The sequence below is a fragment of the Littorina saxatilis genome, linkage group LG10 (genome assembly GCF_037325665.1).
Source record: "Littorina saxatilis isolate snail1 linkage group LG10, US_GU_Lsax_2.0, whole genome shotgun sequence".
In the NCBI taxonomy this organism is placed as follows: Eukaryota; Metazoa; Mollusca; class Gastropoda; order Littorinimorpha; family Littorinidae; genus Littorina; species Littorina saxatilis.
The window spans coordinates 33,296,978-33,314,783 of NC_090254.1; the positions used below are offsets into that span (position 1 = coordinate 33,296,978).

The 17,806-nt window shown below is 41.0% G+C and overlaps 1 protein-coding gene across 3 annotated transcripts in view; it reads right to left on the minus strand.

The window, feature by feature from the left end:
• The window catches only part of LOC138978642 (tripartite motif-containing protein 2-like), a 273,078-nt gene that overhangs the window by 8,767 nt on the left and 246,505 nt on the right, over nucleotides 1–17,806 (minus strand). The gene's annotated exons all lie outside the window — the stretch shown is intronic.

Sequence of the window (17,806 nt, forward strand, 5' to 3'; positions counted from 1 at the left end):
GTGTAGTTTTCTTGTTCAGGGCCTGATGGCCGTCTATACGGGCAGACACCGATGAATACTAAGACTCACCCATTACTCAGGTGATTAAAAAAAAAAATTTGAAAAGAAAGCAGCAGAACACCGTAAGAAACAATTCAATATGTATTGATTGAACATTGGAATTCCCTTCTTTGAGCAATGTGCTGTCAGAGTCTGACAAAAACTCATGTAGGTGGTTAGCCGAGACTAAAAAAGAGCGCATGTTTGTGTGCCGTGAATCAACAACAAAACAAGAAGAGCAAACGCTCGATCGAGTCACTTTCGCAGTTCTGAATATTATATGAGGCATCAGATGGACAGGAAGAAATTGCTATTCACAACACAATGAGTCACGTTCACATAAAATTTGAGCCCGGTCACTTTTATAGTTTCCGAGAAAAGCCCAACGTTAAGTTGTGTGTTGCCGAACAGAAAAGGCTAGTTATCTCCCTTGTTTTTCTGATAACGTTCGTAAAAGGCTACAGATGTAAATACTTTGATGTAAAGAATAATCCTACAAAGTTTCAATCACATCCGATGAACTTTGTCAAAGATATAAAATGTCTAATTTTTCCTTTGACGCTGACCTGTGACCTTGAAAAAGGTCAAAGGTCAACGAAACCATCGTTAAAGTGTAGAGGTCATTGGAGGTCACGACTAAACAAAATATGAGCCCGATCGCTTTGATAGTTTCCGAGAAAAGTCCAACGTTAAGGTGGTGTCTACGGACGGCCGGCCGGACAGACTAACACTGACCGATTACATAGAGTCACTTTTTCTCAAGTGACTCAAAAAGGAATTTTTACTAAAATTGATCGATACACAAATGCTATTTGTATTTTTGATCAAAGTATGACATTTTACTCAGATCTGGACAGTCATTCTTCACCTCGACTGCTGGCGCGGTCTTGGAAGAACACTTCTGTCTCGATCTGTGTCAAATGTCATATTTTGGTCAAAATTACAAATTATCCCACATACCTCTGACATACCACTCATGTCATAACAATATCGTTCACTCAACAGTGCAAGTGAAGAGGTCGTGTCTGGCAGGGACCTGATTTTCCACTGCCCGTGATACCGAGTCAACGAGACAAACGTCATTCTTTGAACAATAGGAAGAATTTTAAGAACGTACACGTCACGATAGGCTTTCTAGAGTGACATCTCTTTGCTTTGACGTCAAAGATTACACGAGACTTTCGGAGAGATCCAGGTTCCATTTTGAAGCTTCTTCAATCTGGGCGCTTCGACTGAGGGACGTTTGGAGCAATAGACACGCAAGTACAGCATGTAGATAAACAGAATACTACATGGCTTCCTGTTTAATACCAGTTTTACACTCGTTGTGATTTCAAATATTGAAAAGCTGGCTTTCGCTCGCAGTTCAATATCTAAAAACACAACTCGTGTAAAACTGGTATCACATAGGAAGCCATGCAGTATTCTCTTTTTACGTATAATAATTTGTACAGTTTGAAGTTGAAAGACAAATCTACAGTCCTGGGTGATCACTTGTGTGTGTGTGTGTGTGTATGTGTGTGTGTGTGTGTGTGTGTGTATGTGTGTGTGTGTGTGTGTGTGTGTATGTGTGTGTGTGTGTGTGTGTGGGTGGGTGTGTGTATGTGAGTGTGCGTAAGTGTATGTGTGTATGTGTGTAGGTGGTTTTACCGACAAATGGGGACGATTGTCACTGGAGAGCAGTCAAATGGGGACGCTTCCGACAAACGGGGACGTCCCCATTTGTCGGCCCGTGCGACCCCATTTGACTGGATTTGAGCAGATTGAGCGACCCCATTTGACTGCTTCCTAGCATCCCTGTGGACAAACGGACTGGATTTTCACACAGATTCATACACATATTTTAGCTCTGCACTTTTTGGTCTGCTCAACTAAACCATGTGAATTTTATCATGTGACTTCAAATGACTTTACAGTAACTGCTTTCATCAGAATTCAGTTTCTATTCAAATGCAGTTAAACTAAAACATTTATTTGAATTAAAAAAAAAAAAAGTTATTGCATTTAATATATTTTATAAAGAGTATTTTGAAAGAGTTCTGATTATTTGATCACGGTTTTTTTTGTATTAAAACAAAAACAAACACAGAAACATATACATTCCTGTAAAAAAAAAAAAAATGATTACAATTATTTTGTTATGAGATTTATTTTAGGTTAATTCGAAGTGTTGTGTCTCATTATTACATCTTTTTTGTCGTGTTTATTGCAATTTTTATTTATTTTATTCATGTAACCCTAGGTTTTTTTAAAAATAAATATTGACTTGACTTGACTTATTGCGAAGAATGAACCGCGTAGGGGGAGCAAAGGAGGGAGGGAGAGAGAGAGGTACGGAGGAAGGGAGGGAGAGAGAAAGGTACGGAGGAAGGGAGGGTGAGAGAGAGGTATGGAGAAAGGGAGGGAGAGAGGTACGGAGGAAGGGAGGGAGAGAGAAAGGTACGGAGGAAGGGAGGGAGAGAGAGAGGTACGGATGAAGGGAGGGAGAGAGAGAGGTACGGATGAAGGGAGGGAGAGAGAGAGGTACGGAGAAAGAGAGTGAGAGAGAGATAGAGGGAGCAAAGGAGGGAGGGAGAGAGAGAGGTATGGCGGAAGGGAGACAGAGAGAGGGGGCAAAGAAGGGAGGGAGAGAGAGAGGTACGGAGGAAGGGAGAGAGAGGCAGCAAAGGAGGGAGGGAGAGAGAGAGAGGTACGGAGGGAGGGAGAGAGAGAGGGAGCAAAGGAGAGGCAGATAGAGAGAGAGGTAAGGAGGGAGGGAGAGAGAGATGGAGCAAAGAAGGGAGGGAGAGAGAGAGTTACGGAGGGAGGAAGAGAGAGAGAGGCAGCAAAGGAGGGAGGGAGAGAGAGAGGTAAGGAGGGAGGGAGATAGAGAGGGAGCAAAGGAGGGAGGAAGAGAGAGAGAGGTACGGAGGGAGGGAGAGAGAGAGAGAGAGGGAGCAAAGGAGGGAGGGAGAGAGATAGGTAAGGAGGGAGGGAGAGAGAGAGGGAGCAAAAGAGGGAGGGAGAGAGAGAGGTACGGAGGAAGGGAGAGAGAGAGAGGGAGCAAAAGAGGGAGGGAGAGAGAGAGAGGAACGGAGGAAGGGAGAGAGAGAGGGGGAGCAAAAGAGGGAGGGAGAGAGAGAGAGAGGAGTACGAAGGAAGGGAGAAAGAGAGAGTGAGCAAAGGAGGGAGGGAGAGAGAGGTAAGGAGGGATAGAGAGAGGGAGCAAAGGAGGGAGAGAGAGAGAGAAGTCTTTGTCATTTGTTGGTTTGTGCAGTGCAGTTGTTTTGTCAGTTATTCTTCTCTTCATTTGTTCTTTCGTCTTTCTTCTTCTTTTTTGTGTGTGTATTTTTGTGTTTTTGTGCCTGAAGAAGACCCTTAGGTCGAAACGTCGCTGTTATTCGTTCCGTGTTCGTCATTTTAACGTGAGTACATTGCTTTTTGGTCTCTTTATTGTTACCTCTCACGTGCAGTCGCCATTGTTTAATACATGTTTTAATGTGTTTTGTATAATCCGGAAGCAGGAGTTTAAAACCTATATATATATAAAGGGAAAAGTCTGGGTTGTGGCACTCGATCACTAGGTGGGGCACTGCCCTTCGCTCCCTGTTACCCGAGTCCCAATCCTCGTGGTAAGGCGTCCGCCCCGTGATCGGGAGGTCGTGGGTTCGAACCCCGGCCGGGTCATACCTAAGACTTTAAAATTGGCAATCTAGTGGCTGCTCTGCCTGGCGTCTGGCATTGTGGGGTTAGTGCTAGGACTGGTTGGTCAGGTGTCCGAATAATGTGACTGGGTGAGACATGAAGCCTGTGCTGCGACTTCTGTCTTGTGTGTGGCTCACGTTATATGTCAAAAGCAGCACCGCCCTGATATGGCCCTTCGTGGTCGGCTGGGCGTTAAGCAAACAAACAAACAAACAAACCCGAGTGCCAACAACAATAGGATGAGCATCAGAAGTGAAGATAAAGAGGGAATTTTTTTTCTCTGCGCGCGCGTCAGCAAGCAGGATGTCTCAGAACTGAAGCGGTAATAGTATGATATATTGCTATTTCATATGTTACGTGGATTTCCATTGGTCAATTGGGCAAAACTGAGCTCAGTGCAAAAGTGATATCGACGACATTTCCGTCGATATCAGTTTTGATATCGACGACCTCTTTATTGCTTCCCCACTTCAAAAACAAAAACACCTACATTTAAAAACAAACAAATATATATGAAAATGTAATTATCCCAGAATTTAGTTGAGCAAGTGACCAAAGACTTTTTGAAAGAAAAGACATTTTGAAATACTGAAAAGTACAAGAAAAGAGTGAACAAAAAGAAATAATAATCAGAGGGAGGGATATGGAACAGCTAGCCAAACCTGAGACAAATACTTTTGTAATTTCTTTACAGTAAATACAAAATGTCCAGAGAATTAGCAATATATCTAACATTGACTGACTGCGTGACGATATCTTCTGCTATTGGTCTGTTTCGACAGTGATATCAAAATCTCGACCTCCGGTCTTGATTTTGATATCACTGTCTCAACAGACCATAGCAGAAGATATCATCACACAGTCCGTCAATATTGGGGACTAATTACAGGCGATGGGTTTATGGGTCACGTGATTATATATATGAAGTCTTCTATCGCGCGCGTATCTCCAGACTCGGACTCAAGGCGCAGGGATCTATTTATGCCGTGTGAGATGGAATTTTTTTCACAATACATCATGCATTCACATCGACCAGCAGATCGCAGCCATTTCGGCGCATATCCTACTTTTCACGGCCTATTATTCCAAGTCACACGGGTATTTTGGTGGACATTGTTTTATCTATGCCTATACAATTTTGCCAGGAAAGACCCTTTTGTCAATCGTGGGATCTTTAACGTGCACACCCCAATGTAGTGTACACGAAGGGACCTCGGTGTTTCGTCTCATCCGAAAGACTAGCACTTGAACCCACCACCTAGGTTAGGAAAGGGGGGAGAAAATTGCTAACGCCCTGACCCAGGGTCGAACTCGCAACCTCTCGCTTCCGAACGCAAGTGCGTTACCACTCGGCCACCCAGTCCACGTGATGTGGGGGCGGAGCCAAACATTGGTTGATACTTACTGTGTTGACATTAGTTCATTGGCCCCGCCCCAACATCATATGACTTACTAATCCATGGGCTATCATTGGTTCATGTTTCTGGCGCTAAACTATCTGACAGGTAAAGAACTATTTTGATGTGACACGTTATTACTTGGTGCAAATACGCGCAGTGTTTAAAACCACTGACTTGGCGGACAGAACACTCAAGTCCTTAATGGCTCAAAACCGTAGGACTTTTAATATTAATTTTAACAGAACTGTGCATTCTCACAATTCGACACTTACTACATCCATAATAACCACACCGTTGATCAATCGCTGAGAAATGGCACAAATGACAGTTGGGGAAAACATTCAGAAGTTGGAATGATCTTACCGAACGGCTGGCAGACTTTTCCAGAAAGAACGATTTGGTGTACGAGGTCAAATACAGTCGTGCTGTTCAACTTGCGAACAAGAATTCAAAACAGCCTTTTCCAGACGAACTGAAGTATGCATACGCAAAACTTGTGTGCAAGTACTCAGGAAAAGGACGACTCACAGGCCGAGGTGCGAAGAGGAGCAATGGGTAAGCGGATTAATATTTAGTTGCTATACTTCTTATGCGTCCTTGTCACAGATAGTAACTCGTATGAATGTTTAATATCATTATTTTTTTTTTTTTTTTAGGTTTACAATGTTTCAACATTCATTCCAGTATCGACTGACATTTTAACGAGAGCGGAAAGTCTGTCTGTCTGTCTGTCTGTCTGTCTGTCTGTCTGTCTGTCTGTCTCTCTCTCTCTCTCTCTCTCTCTCTCTCTCTGCGCGCACTTCTTCTTCTTCTTTGTCGGACAGATTTTTCACACAAATGACCAGGAAACCAGATTACGTAAGCCGTGTCAGCTGTACCCTTTGTAAAAGTCAGCGTAGCTCGAGAACGGCATTGAAGTATTTTCGGTGTTCTTTACCTTGCCCAGGAAGCAGCGCACACTCGAGTCAAGGACGTCGTAAAATGGCCCTCGGTCAAGTTTTCACCGAGAACCATTTTATGATGTCCTTAACAATTATGTGTTAGTCGGCTTAGAATATGCGCGCAGGTTTCAAAGTTTTGATCCATTCGATTATCTCAACAGACATCCTTTGATTGTAAAGTTGAATGATGGTTGAAAATACTTAACTTGAAAGTTTCCCGCTGTGGTAGATTTTTATGGTGGTTGTCACACAGGCAGCGACGGCTTTACTTGTCGGACCCAGTTGTGCGTTACCTCGCTTTTGCCTTTAATGACTGACTGACTGGCTGACTTTGGGGATTAACGTCCTCTTAGGTAACTAGGATATATTTGGGAACATTTACTGTGATACTGTAAGAGGAGCAAGAAAAGAAAAGAATTTTTATTTTTTTTTTAAATAGGGGATGAGGGGGGGGGGTAGATGGGGGGAGGGATGAGACCATGGAACTAGTTTTTAGAAGTTATGCAATAAAACATTTAAACATTGTAGGCTCAGACCACTTCGCCGTATTTAATCTTAGACACCGTACGTTATTAGACGCGAAAGTGCAATACTTAATGATTCGCTCAAAGCACTGTTGAAGCAACAATTTGTCTTTTGGTCGCAGATAAGGACATACTCTATCAAAACATGTGAATATACGTCTCAAGCATGACTAAACGCCCCGAAGGGCTCCGTCTAGTAACTCTATTTTTGATATCGTTTTTTAAATGTCAGCAATTTGCAATGAGGTCACCCATCATAGGTTATTAATTATTTCCATACGCCATCTAAGTGAAACGGAGGCATTTTGTATCGCTGATTTTATTTACAAACTGCTCTTGCAGCGGATCATTTGATCGGAACTAAATAAGTAAAGTGAAAATAGGTAAATAAATATATAGATGGATAAATCAGAAAACAAGATTGCAAAACATAAACACGTTCATAAAACATGTTAGTTTTCACTATTGCCGTAAACAAATTCTCTGCAAAAACATTGAAAGTCAAATACTGTTTTCGCCTCTGTTTCTTCTTGTTGTTGATTTTTTACATTAATTTTAGTCAAGTCTTGTAGATTTTATCTTTGAAATATTTGCTTTAGTGTTTCGTAACAGAATTAACTATGGTATTGTGTTGCTTAGTAGGGCCTACTTGATGCATGAATTGGCGTCTCGCAGAATTAAACGCCGCTGAGGAAGGCCTGGCAACAAGTCGAAAAGTTGGGCTGCCACTTGAAATTCTTTGTTAGGCTTTTCTTTTCCTTGATTTTGTTGACATCTCTCTCTCTCTCTCTCTTTCTCTGTGTATATGTGTGTGTGTCTCTCTCTCTCTCTTTCTCTCTCTCTTTCTCTCTCTCTTTCTCTCTCTCTTTCTCTCTCTCTCCCCCTCTCTCTCTCTCCCCTTTTCTCTCTCTCTCCCCGTCTCTCTCTGTCTTTCTCTCTCTCTCTTTTCTCTCTCTCTCTTTTCTCTCTCTCTCTCTCTTTCTCTCTCTCTCTCTCTCTCTCTCTCTCTCTCTCTCTCTCTCTCTTTCCCTGCTTCACAAACACAAATACACACGCACTAACACACACAAAGCAGCACGCTGGGATGCGGCAAATAGGGTAAGGCAGACTGGGATACGGCAAGTTGGGAGAGGCAGGATGGGATGCCGCCAACGCATCTAGCAGTGCAAATTCTACAGGGTGGTGGGGGGGGGGGGGGCGTTCTTTTAAATCAAGTTTTGCCCAGTTTTGATTTTGCCGGTTTTGGTAATCCTACATTCCTCCGTGCGACAGCGGACTAAATGCGCATTTAAAACTATTTAGATGTTTTGCTTAAATTTTGACTTGGAGCGAAATAAATTAAAACATCTTGTTCGTTGTGCTTTTGTTTTAAATTAAAGAGTATTCCATTTCTAAATTAAATATCACTTGCCTGTTAGCTCTTTATTGTTGTTGCAATAGTTGTATATACTTGGAAGAAAAAAAAAGCATACAACGAGACAGTTATGGTAGCCAAAGAAGCAAATATGAATAAGAGACCTTCCTCCGTTTTTACGTTTTACTGACAGATGGCTCAATTCGTCATCAATGACTTGTTATTGGCGCCACAAAGCCAAGAACTCACCTTTTTTTCTCCGGCGAGTATGACTCCAGGGCGTAACTCCACACACTCAGATTTGTTCAAGTGGTCAGTATTCCCAATGGGTAGGGAGGGGGGGCATGAAACCTGCTTAAGTGTGCCAGGTAACGTGTCACTATTTCAAGAAAACAAAACACCACAAAAGCTTCTTGTGTGATTAAAGAATTACTCAAGCGAGCGATAAGTGTGTGATCACATCCGTTCTGTACCCCAGGACAGCTTTAGAGAATGCGTCATACTCATTCAGCTATTTCCTTGTTCATGATCGAAAAGAATGGAAAGCTCCAAAACAAAAACAATCTTTGGAACTTTAAGCAAAGGGTTCTCTGAAGTTTCAACAATCATTTCAAGATATTGCCTTGACCGGGGAAAGATAACATAGATGGGTAAAAGCCGTCAAATATTTCATGAACTGATACACGTAAAATTGACGGGTGTAAGCCAGCAAATATTGTATGGACTATAAAAGCCTAAAAAGGAAGAACAGTGTTCTTGTTACGGCGATGACCTTAAAGGTTATCTCACAGAATGTTGTTTGAAACCCAACAGAAACAAATAAAAACAAAAACAAAAAGGTCAGACATTTAACGTAAGAGTTTAGAATATGATGCTTCGAAAAACTTATTGAATTAGTTATACATGTATACATCTGTTGAAGGCTTCTCGGTACCGTAAATATAAAAGAAGGCGAACATTCAAAGAACTATTGAGGTAGGGGTCCAAATCAAAAGTAACGAAATTGCCTTACTTTTGTTCTTAACCAATATACATTCAACATTTAATATACATGCCAAGCGTTTCAAGGGTGCTGCCAATTGTTTCTTTCAGCATTTGTTGAACATTTATTAACACTGTTTCTACAAGTAGACCCAAATTGATTTAGTCTTAAATTCCAACACAACGGGTTTTTTCTATACTGCATTTTACGTTTGACAAGAAACCTGATTTAGACCACCCAGATACGGTATTTGCAAAATATTTATCTCTTTTATATCATTTTTTCCAAAATTGTTGTTTATGAAATCGAAAATCACATCAAAAAATGTCACTATTCGATGTTCCCTCACTAATCTGGGTGTGAAGGGTTTTCTTGAAGCAGACACCGGGGCTTGCTAAACGATTGCCGCTTAAGCGGAGGGGAGTCAAGCGTGATTAAGTGCCTGGCCTGCCAATTGACACCTACCGGCGAAAACACACAATAGGCCACAAGGAAGTTTTCTTTTGTCGGAGAACAAGGAAGAGGCATGCTGGCTGTCTCTGGATCATAATTATGTAGACTATCTTTGAATATGTCCGAGTTTGTTTATGTTTGAGAAGGAGTACGCACAAGACAGACAGACAAGCAAATAACATAATTATAGACACTAAACAATCTAAGTAGTAAATGGATTTATGCTGATCTGTATGTGAGCAGCACACGTCTTCAGATGTCTATAAAAAGATGTATGAGCAACTGCAGAACTAAAACATGCAGAATATTATGAAGCATCGATTGGAGATAACTATTGCGAGCATGACCAAAATGTGAAATCATGTTTTTGACAGTTTTGAACTGCCAAAATGAAGTGAGGAAATGGAGTTTATCTTTTAAGCATTGCAAGGGGTTCTAGAACAGTCCGAGGGGGTATTGGGAGATAAGTGTTACCATACATGATGTACCTCAATCAACATTAGACATTCAGTGACTTTAAAACAGCCCTTACAGGCATGATCAGCGCGTTTTCCATGGATGATTGCGTTCATGTCTTTGATGAATTTGTCTCGACATTGCGCGTGTGTAACTTCACAACGAAGGGGTTAATTTGTCCAGTACTTTGAGTTTAAGAAATAATTGTTATGGTCATATTTGTTGTGCAAAAACTTCAGTTCGACCATTTTACACAGTTTTGAATGTTTATTTATTTATTTATTTATTTATTTATTTATTTATTTATTTATTTATTTATTTATTTATTTATTTATTTATTTATTAAGGAGATTTCTATAGCGCATAACGAAAAGCACTATGCGCTTTACAATATCACTAAGTATAAGCACACGCAAACATACTCTGATTAAATAGAACTTAGTTTAGCAAGACATACTAAGAACACTAAACATTTGAGTTCATGCAAAAATTGAGAACTAAATTAAATACTGGACAAGCGATTTAAATAAGCTTAAGGCCTACACCAACTGCAATGGGCTAATTCAAATACAAAAGTTTAGTTAACTATAAAAGGCAGTGCATAAAACTCCATAATCCTAAGAGGGTCAAACAAATAAGAAACATAAGACTAGATAGTGTCTGTAAAAGAAGCCGACATTTACCCTTTTCTCCAACATTTGTTCCAAAACACACCTCCGAATGATTGTCGATGACTCGAAAGCTTTCCTATCTTGTGATTGCCTTGAACCTAGCAACAACTGCTTTGTGTTTAATAACTATCATCATGTATTGAATCCCGTGCTCTTTCTTCGGCGGAGGTGGGGGGGGGGGGGGGTAGATATTTTGCTGGTAGTATTTTTTTCGACCGAGCTATCTATATTCGTTGGGCAGTTTTCTTTGTCGGACAGATTTTTTACACAAATGACCAGGAAACCAGATTACGTAAGCCGTGTCAGCTGTACCCTTTGTAAAAGTCAACGTAGCTCGAGAACGGCATTGAAGGCATGATCAGCGCGTTTTCCATGGATGATTGCGTTCATGTCTTTGATGAATTTGTCTCGACATTGCGCGTGTGTAACTTCACAACGAAGGGGTTCTTTACCTTGCCCAAGAAGCAGCGCATTTATGAGAATACGTCACACACTCGAGTCAAGGACGTCGTAAAATGGGCCTCGGTCAAGTTTTCACCGAGAACCATTTTATGATGTCCTTAACAATTATGTGTTAGTCGGCTTAGAATATGCGCGCAGGTTTCAAAGTTTTGATCCATTCGATTATCTCAACAGACATCCTTTGATTGTAAAGTTGAATGATGGTTGAAAATACTTAACTTGAAAGTTTCCCGCTGTGGTAGATTTTTATGGTGGTTGTCACACAGGCAGCGACGGCTTTACTTGTCGGACCCAGTTGTGCGTTACCTCGCTTTTGCCTTTAATGACTGACTGACTGGCTGACTTTGGGGATTAACGTCCTCTTAGGTAACTAGGATATATTTGGGAACATTTACTGTGATACTGTAAGAGGAGCAAGAAAAGAAAAGAATTTTTATTTTTTTAAAATAGGGGATGAGGGGGGGGGGGGGGTAGATGGGGGGAGGGATGAGACCATGGAACTAGTTTTTAGAAGTTATGCAGTCAAACATTTCAATCAATCAATGAGTCTTATATCGCGCATATTCCGTGGGTACAGTTCTAGGCGCTCTGCAGTGATGCCGTGTGAGATGAAATTTTATACGGCCAGTAGATTGCAGCCATTTCGGCGCATATTTACCTTTCATTCCAAGTCACACGGGTATAGGTAGACAATTATTAACTGTGCCTAAGCAATTTTGCCAGGAAAGACCCCTTTGTCAATCGTGGGATCTTTAACGTGCACACCCAATGTAGTGTACACATTTAAACATTGTAGGCTCAGACCACTTCGCCGTATTTAATTTTAGACACCGTACGTTATTAGACGCGAAAGTGCAATACTTAATGATCCGCTCAAAGCACTGTTGAAGCAACAATTTGTCTTTTGGTCGCAGATAAGGACATACTCTATCAAAACATGTGAATATATGTCTCAAGCATGACTAAACGCCCCGAAGGGCTCCGTCTAGTAACTCTATTTTTGATATCGTTTTTTAAATTTCAGCAATTTGCAATGAGGTCACCCATCATAAAATAAGGTTATTAATTATTTCCATACGCCATCTAAGTGAAACGGAGGCATTTTGTATCGCTGATTTTATTTACAAACTGCTCTTGCAGCGGATCATTTGATCGGAACTAAATAAGTAAAGTGAAAATAGGTAAATAAATATATAGATGGATAAATCAGAAAACAAGATTGCAAAACATAAACACGTTCATAAAACATGTTAGTTTCTACTATTGCCGTAAACAAGTTCTCTGCAAAAACATTTTTTTTTGTTGGTATAAACGGTTACAACTCGCTATTGCCGCGGCCCGTTGTTGCCGCAGCCCGTTATTGCCGCAACCCGCTATTGCCGCAACCCGTTATTGCCGCAACCCGCTATTGCCGCTCTGAAAGTCTACTATTTATTTCATCGTAATCATGTAAGCCCTCATACGTGTTTGTTCTGAAAGCTTACTAATTTACATGATTGTTCTGAAACTCTACTAAAGGTAAACTTGCTTCACCCGTGAAATGTAGTCAGATATGGAACAATATATGTATACCCCTGCCCAACGAAGTGTGTTTGAGTTGATCCGTCTTCTGTGTGCGCGACAGCTTCAGATGTGTGTTTGAGTTGATCCGTCTCTCCACTCCCTTTTTTAGGTGTAGGGGGTGGGGGAGGTTTGTTCATATCAACTGACACTTTATCAAACCATTTGAATAATTCATATACAAAATTCTGGTGGTTGCTGTGTAATAAAAAAAACAAGTGTCATTGAAAACAGAGATGTGCTAATACATTTAGCTTTCATGTGTGTGTATGTTACGCGTGATTGTTCTGAAAAGTGACTATTACATGATTGTTCTGAAACTCTACTATTTATTTCATCGTAATCATGTAAGCCCTCATACGTGATTGTTCTGAAAGCTTACTAATTTACATGATTGTTCTGAAACTCTACTAAAGGTAAACTTGCTTCACCCGTGAAATGTTGTCAGATATGGAACAATATGTATACCCCTGCCCCACGAAGTTGGAGGGGGGTCTACTGGATTCACTTTGTCCATCTGTCTGGGTGTATGTCTGTATGTATATATGGAACAATATTTTGATACAATGATACTAAATCTTAAGTGATATTGATATTTATACCCCAGCCAAATGAAGTTGGAGGGGGGTATACTGGATTCACTTTGTCCGTCTGTCTGTGTGTATGTCTGTATGTAAATGGAACACTATTTTGATACAATGAACCCCCGCCCAATGAATACAAACTCAACAAGTAATACGTTTCATACATTCAACATGTCTTCTTTATTGTTCTCAACTCAAAATTGAAATTAAATGTTCAAAGACAAAACTTATATATAATCTTCAAAAATGTAATGATTCTTCTTGAGTATTCCCAACTCAAAATTCAAGTTACAGGTTCAAGGGACACATAGAAACTTTTGAATTTTCCTCTTTGCCATGCTTAGGTGGCGAGGTCACCCAAATGGATCGAAAGGCATGGCAAAGAGGGAAAATGGAAGCTACTTTTTGCCCCGTTAAAGACGAAAGGCACAACAAATAATTTTTACAAATGAAACTTTTTTTTATGAACTAAAAATTCAAGTGGAGAGGGGATGAGAGACGTGAGGAGATGTCCGGGGTTGCGAGATGTGTGGAGAGTCTGGGCTATAAAGTTCTTGCACGCGAGACAATATACTTCTTTGTGTGTGTTTGGGGGGGGGGAGTATTTTGTTTATCAAATCTCTCTCTCTCTCTCTCTCTCTCTCTCTCTCTCTCTCTCTCTCTCTCTCTCTCTCTCTCTCTCTCTCTCTCTCTCTCTCTCTCTTTGAATATTTGTGTCATCCTAAATGTTAGAAGGGGGGGGGGAGGGCAAAAAGACATGTTTGCTCCCCCCCCCCCACCCCAGGAACAGCTCCCCCCCCCCCCCCGTTTCCGACGCCAGTGCACTGAGTACATATGCACACACACACCACACATACACACACATGAAAGCTAAATTTATTAGCACATCTGTTTTCAGTGACACTTTTTTTTTTATTACACAGCAACCACCAGGGGTAGGGGTATACATTATTATTGTTCCATATCTGACAACATTTCACGGGTGAAACAAGTTTACCTTTAGTAGAGTTTCAGAACAATCATGTAAATTAGTAAGCTTTCAGAACAATCACGTATGAGGGCTTACATGATTACGATGAAATAAATAGCAGACTTTCAGAACAATCATGTAATAGTCACGTTTCAGAACAATCACGCGTAACATGTGTATGTGTGGTGTGTGTGTGCGTATGTACTCAGTGCACTGGCGTCGGAAACTGGGGGGTTGGGGGGGGGGCAGCTGCTGTTCCTTGGGCGGGGGGGGGGGGGGGGGCAAGCATGTCTTCCCCCCCCCCCCCAATATTTAGGATGACAAAAATATTCACAGAGAGAGAGAGAGAGAGAGAGAGAGAGAGAGAGAGAGAGAGGGAGAGAGAGAGATAGTGTGAGAGAGAGAGAGTGAGAGAGAGAGAGAGAGAGAGAGAGAGTTGATAAACAAAATACCCCCCCCACACACACACACAAAAAAGAAGTATATTGTCTCGCGTGCAAGAACTTTATAGCCCAGACTCCCCACCCATCTTGCAACCGCGGCCATCTCCTCACGTCTCTCATCCCCTCTCCACTTGAATTTTTAGTTCATAAAAAAAAAGTTTCATTTGTGAAAATTATTTGTTGTGCCTTTCGTCTTTAAAGGGGCAAAAATTAGCTTCCATTTTCCCCTTAGCATGGCAAAGAGGGAAAATCAAAAGTTTCTATGTGTCCCTTTAAACCTGTAATTAGAATTTTGAGTTGGGAATACTCAAGAAGAATAATTACATTTTTGAAGATTATAAATAATTTTTGTCTTTGGAGATTTAATTTGAATTTTGAGTTGAGAACAATAAAGAATACATGTTCAATGTATGAAACGTATTACTTGTTGAGTTTGTATTCATTGGGAGGGGGTATAAATATCAATTTCACTTAAGATTTAGTATCATTGTATCAAAATATTGTTCCATATATATACATACAGACATACACACAGACAGATGAACAAAGTGAATCCAGTATACCCCCCTCCAACTTCGTTGGGCTGGGGTATACATTTTGTTCCATATCTGACAACATTTCACGGGTGAAGCAAGTTTACCTTTAGTAGAGTTTCAGAACAATCATGTAAATTAGTAAGCTTTCAGAACAATCACGTATGAGGGCTTACATGTTTACGATGAAATAAATAGTAGAGTTTCAGAACAATCATGTAATAGTCACTTTTCAGAACAATCACGCGTAACAGCCGTGTGCTGACAAAACCGAGTAAGTCCATTTAAAAAAAAGAAGATATTTTTCGTTCATCAAAAAAACCAAATCAATGCGCATCTTTTGTGTTCATTTCTACTTTTTAGAGTCCTTAAATAAGCAGATATGAACAAGTAAGTCCACAACCAAAAACAACTTTTTCAAGTATGCATGAATGTTTTGGCAAAACAAAGTAAGTCTAAGGGGTTCCTAATTTTCGTATAATGATAGTTTCAAAATTCTTGTCAGAGGACTCATACAATAAAAAAAAAAACCGCTTCAGTGGACTTACTCGGTTTTGTCAACACACGCCAGAACTGTGAGGGTTTGTTCCATGCTCAACGTCATTTCTACCGGTTTTTTCCGATGACGTGGTAGGCTATCATGAATGACAGACAGACAATTTCCATTTGCGCGGGTGACAGAGGAGGGAAAGCTGATTTGTGATGGTCATAGATACCATAAAAGAGGTGAAAATGGTGATACAGCGCACACACACACACCACGACCCTCGTCTTGATTCCCCCTCTATGTTAAAACATTCAGTCAAAACTTGACTAAATGTAAAAAGAACAAACAAAGTTCCGCGGCAATAGCGGGTTGCGGCAATAACGGGTTGCGGCAATAGCGGGTTGCGGCAATAACGGGCCGCGGCAATAACGGGCCGCGGCAATAGCGGGTGCCTCCCGTTTAGACATAAGTTTATTTTAACAAGGGTTACAATCATGACATGTATACAAAGTTCACAGAAACAGCAACAAGCTAGAAGCTTATAGTGGTGTTCCTGCATGACAGTACAACATAAGGCGGTAACGGGTGAAAAATTTGTCTCAATAAACCAAATCTATTAATAACGTAATGAACGTTGCATAATGATTATAAAGAAAGACAGTAAAGGAAGGAAGGAGGGAAAGAAGATGAATAAAAGAAGAGGGATGGGTAGGAGATGTGCAGAAGTTTAAGTTGTTGTCCGGCTTGTAGAGCATTTATTCTGACTTACCCAAAGCGGCCTGAACGTTCAATGAACGAGTGTACGGTGGAAAAAATTTTCCTGTTCAAATCTAAAGAATACTGTCTGTCTCCGTTTAAAAGGTGGGGGAGGTGAATTGTGTGATTAGGGAGGGTATGTATAGTTTTTTGACGTGCTTCGCGATAATTTGGACAATCGAATATGAAGTGTTGTACGGATTCGGACGGGAATCCACAGTCACAAGATGCATCTGTAGCAACGTGACGTCTCACTAGATCGTTATTGAGATCACTTATATATAACCTGAGCTTACAGTGAATTATTTGTGACATGCGATCTCCAGAATAAAAATAACACGGCGGACTTAAATCGTTTTTTGACAAAAAGTGCTTAAATTCACTTAGGGAATCACTAAGTTTTATATAGTCTGGTAAAGAATTCCAGAGTTGTGTAGTAGATGGGAGAAATGAGTTTCTATATAATTCAGTTTTAAACGATGGAACTTTCCTGTCTAGAGGTCTGCGCCGGTGATATGGGTTATTAGTTGATATCAATGGTGGCAATATCGCTAATAAGTAGTTTGGCACCTTGCGGTGAACGATCTTGTGAAATAATATCAATTTATGACGTTTTCGCCTCTCTAGTAATGAAATAAAGCCTGACTCATCGTACAATTTTTGATGGCTTGTACCGCGGACTGCTCCAACAATGGTTCGAATTGCATCTAAGTGAATACTTTCGAGCTCGGTGGCTGCAAAAACATTGAAAGTCAAATACTGTTTTCGCCTCTGTTTCTTCTTGTTGATTTTTTACATTAATTTTAGTCAAGTCTTGTAGATTTTATCTTTGAAATATTTGCTTTGTGTTTCGTAACAGAATTAACTATGGTATTGTGTTGCTTAGTACTTGATGCATGAATTGGCGTCTCGCAGAATTAAACGCCGCTGAGGAAGGCCTGGGAACAGGTCGAAAATTTGGGCTGCCACTTGAAATTCTTTGTTAGGCTTTTCTTTTCCTTGATTTTGTTGACATCTCTCTCTCTCTCTCTCTCTCTCTTTCTCTGTGTATGTGTGTGTGTGTGTCTCTCTCTCTCTCTCTCTCTCTCTCTCTTTCTATCTCTCTTTCTCTCTCTCTTTCTCTCTCTCCCCCTTTTCTCTCTCTCCCCCCTCTCTCTCTCTCTTTCTCTCTCTCTCCCCCTCTCTCTCTCTATTTTCTCTCTCTCTTTCTCTCTCTCTCAGTCACTCTCTCTCTCTCTCTCTCTCTCTCTCTTTCCCTGCCTCACAAACACAAATACACACGCACTAACACACACAAAGCAGCAGGACGGGATGCGGCAAATCGGGTAAGGCAGACTGGGATACGGCAAGTTGGGAGAGGCAGGATGGGATGCCGCCAACGCATCTAGCAGTGCAAATTCTACAGGGGGGGGGGGGGGGGGGGGGGGGCGTTCTTTTAAATCAAGTTTTGCCCAGTTTTGATTTTGCCGGTTTTGGTAATCCTACATTCCTCCGTGCGACAGCGGAC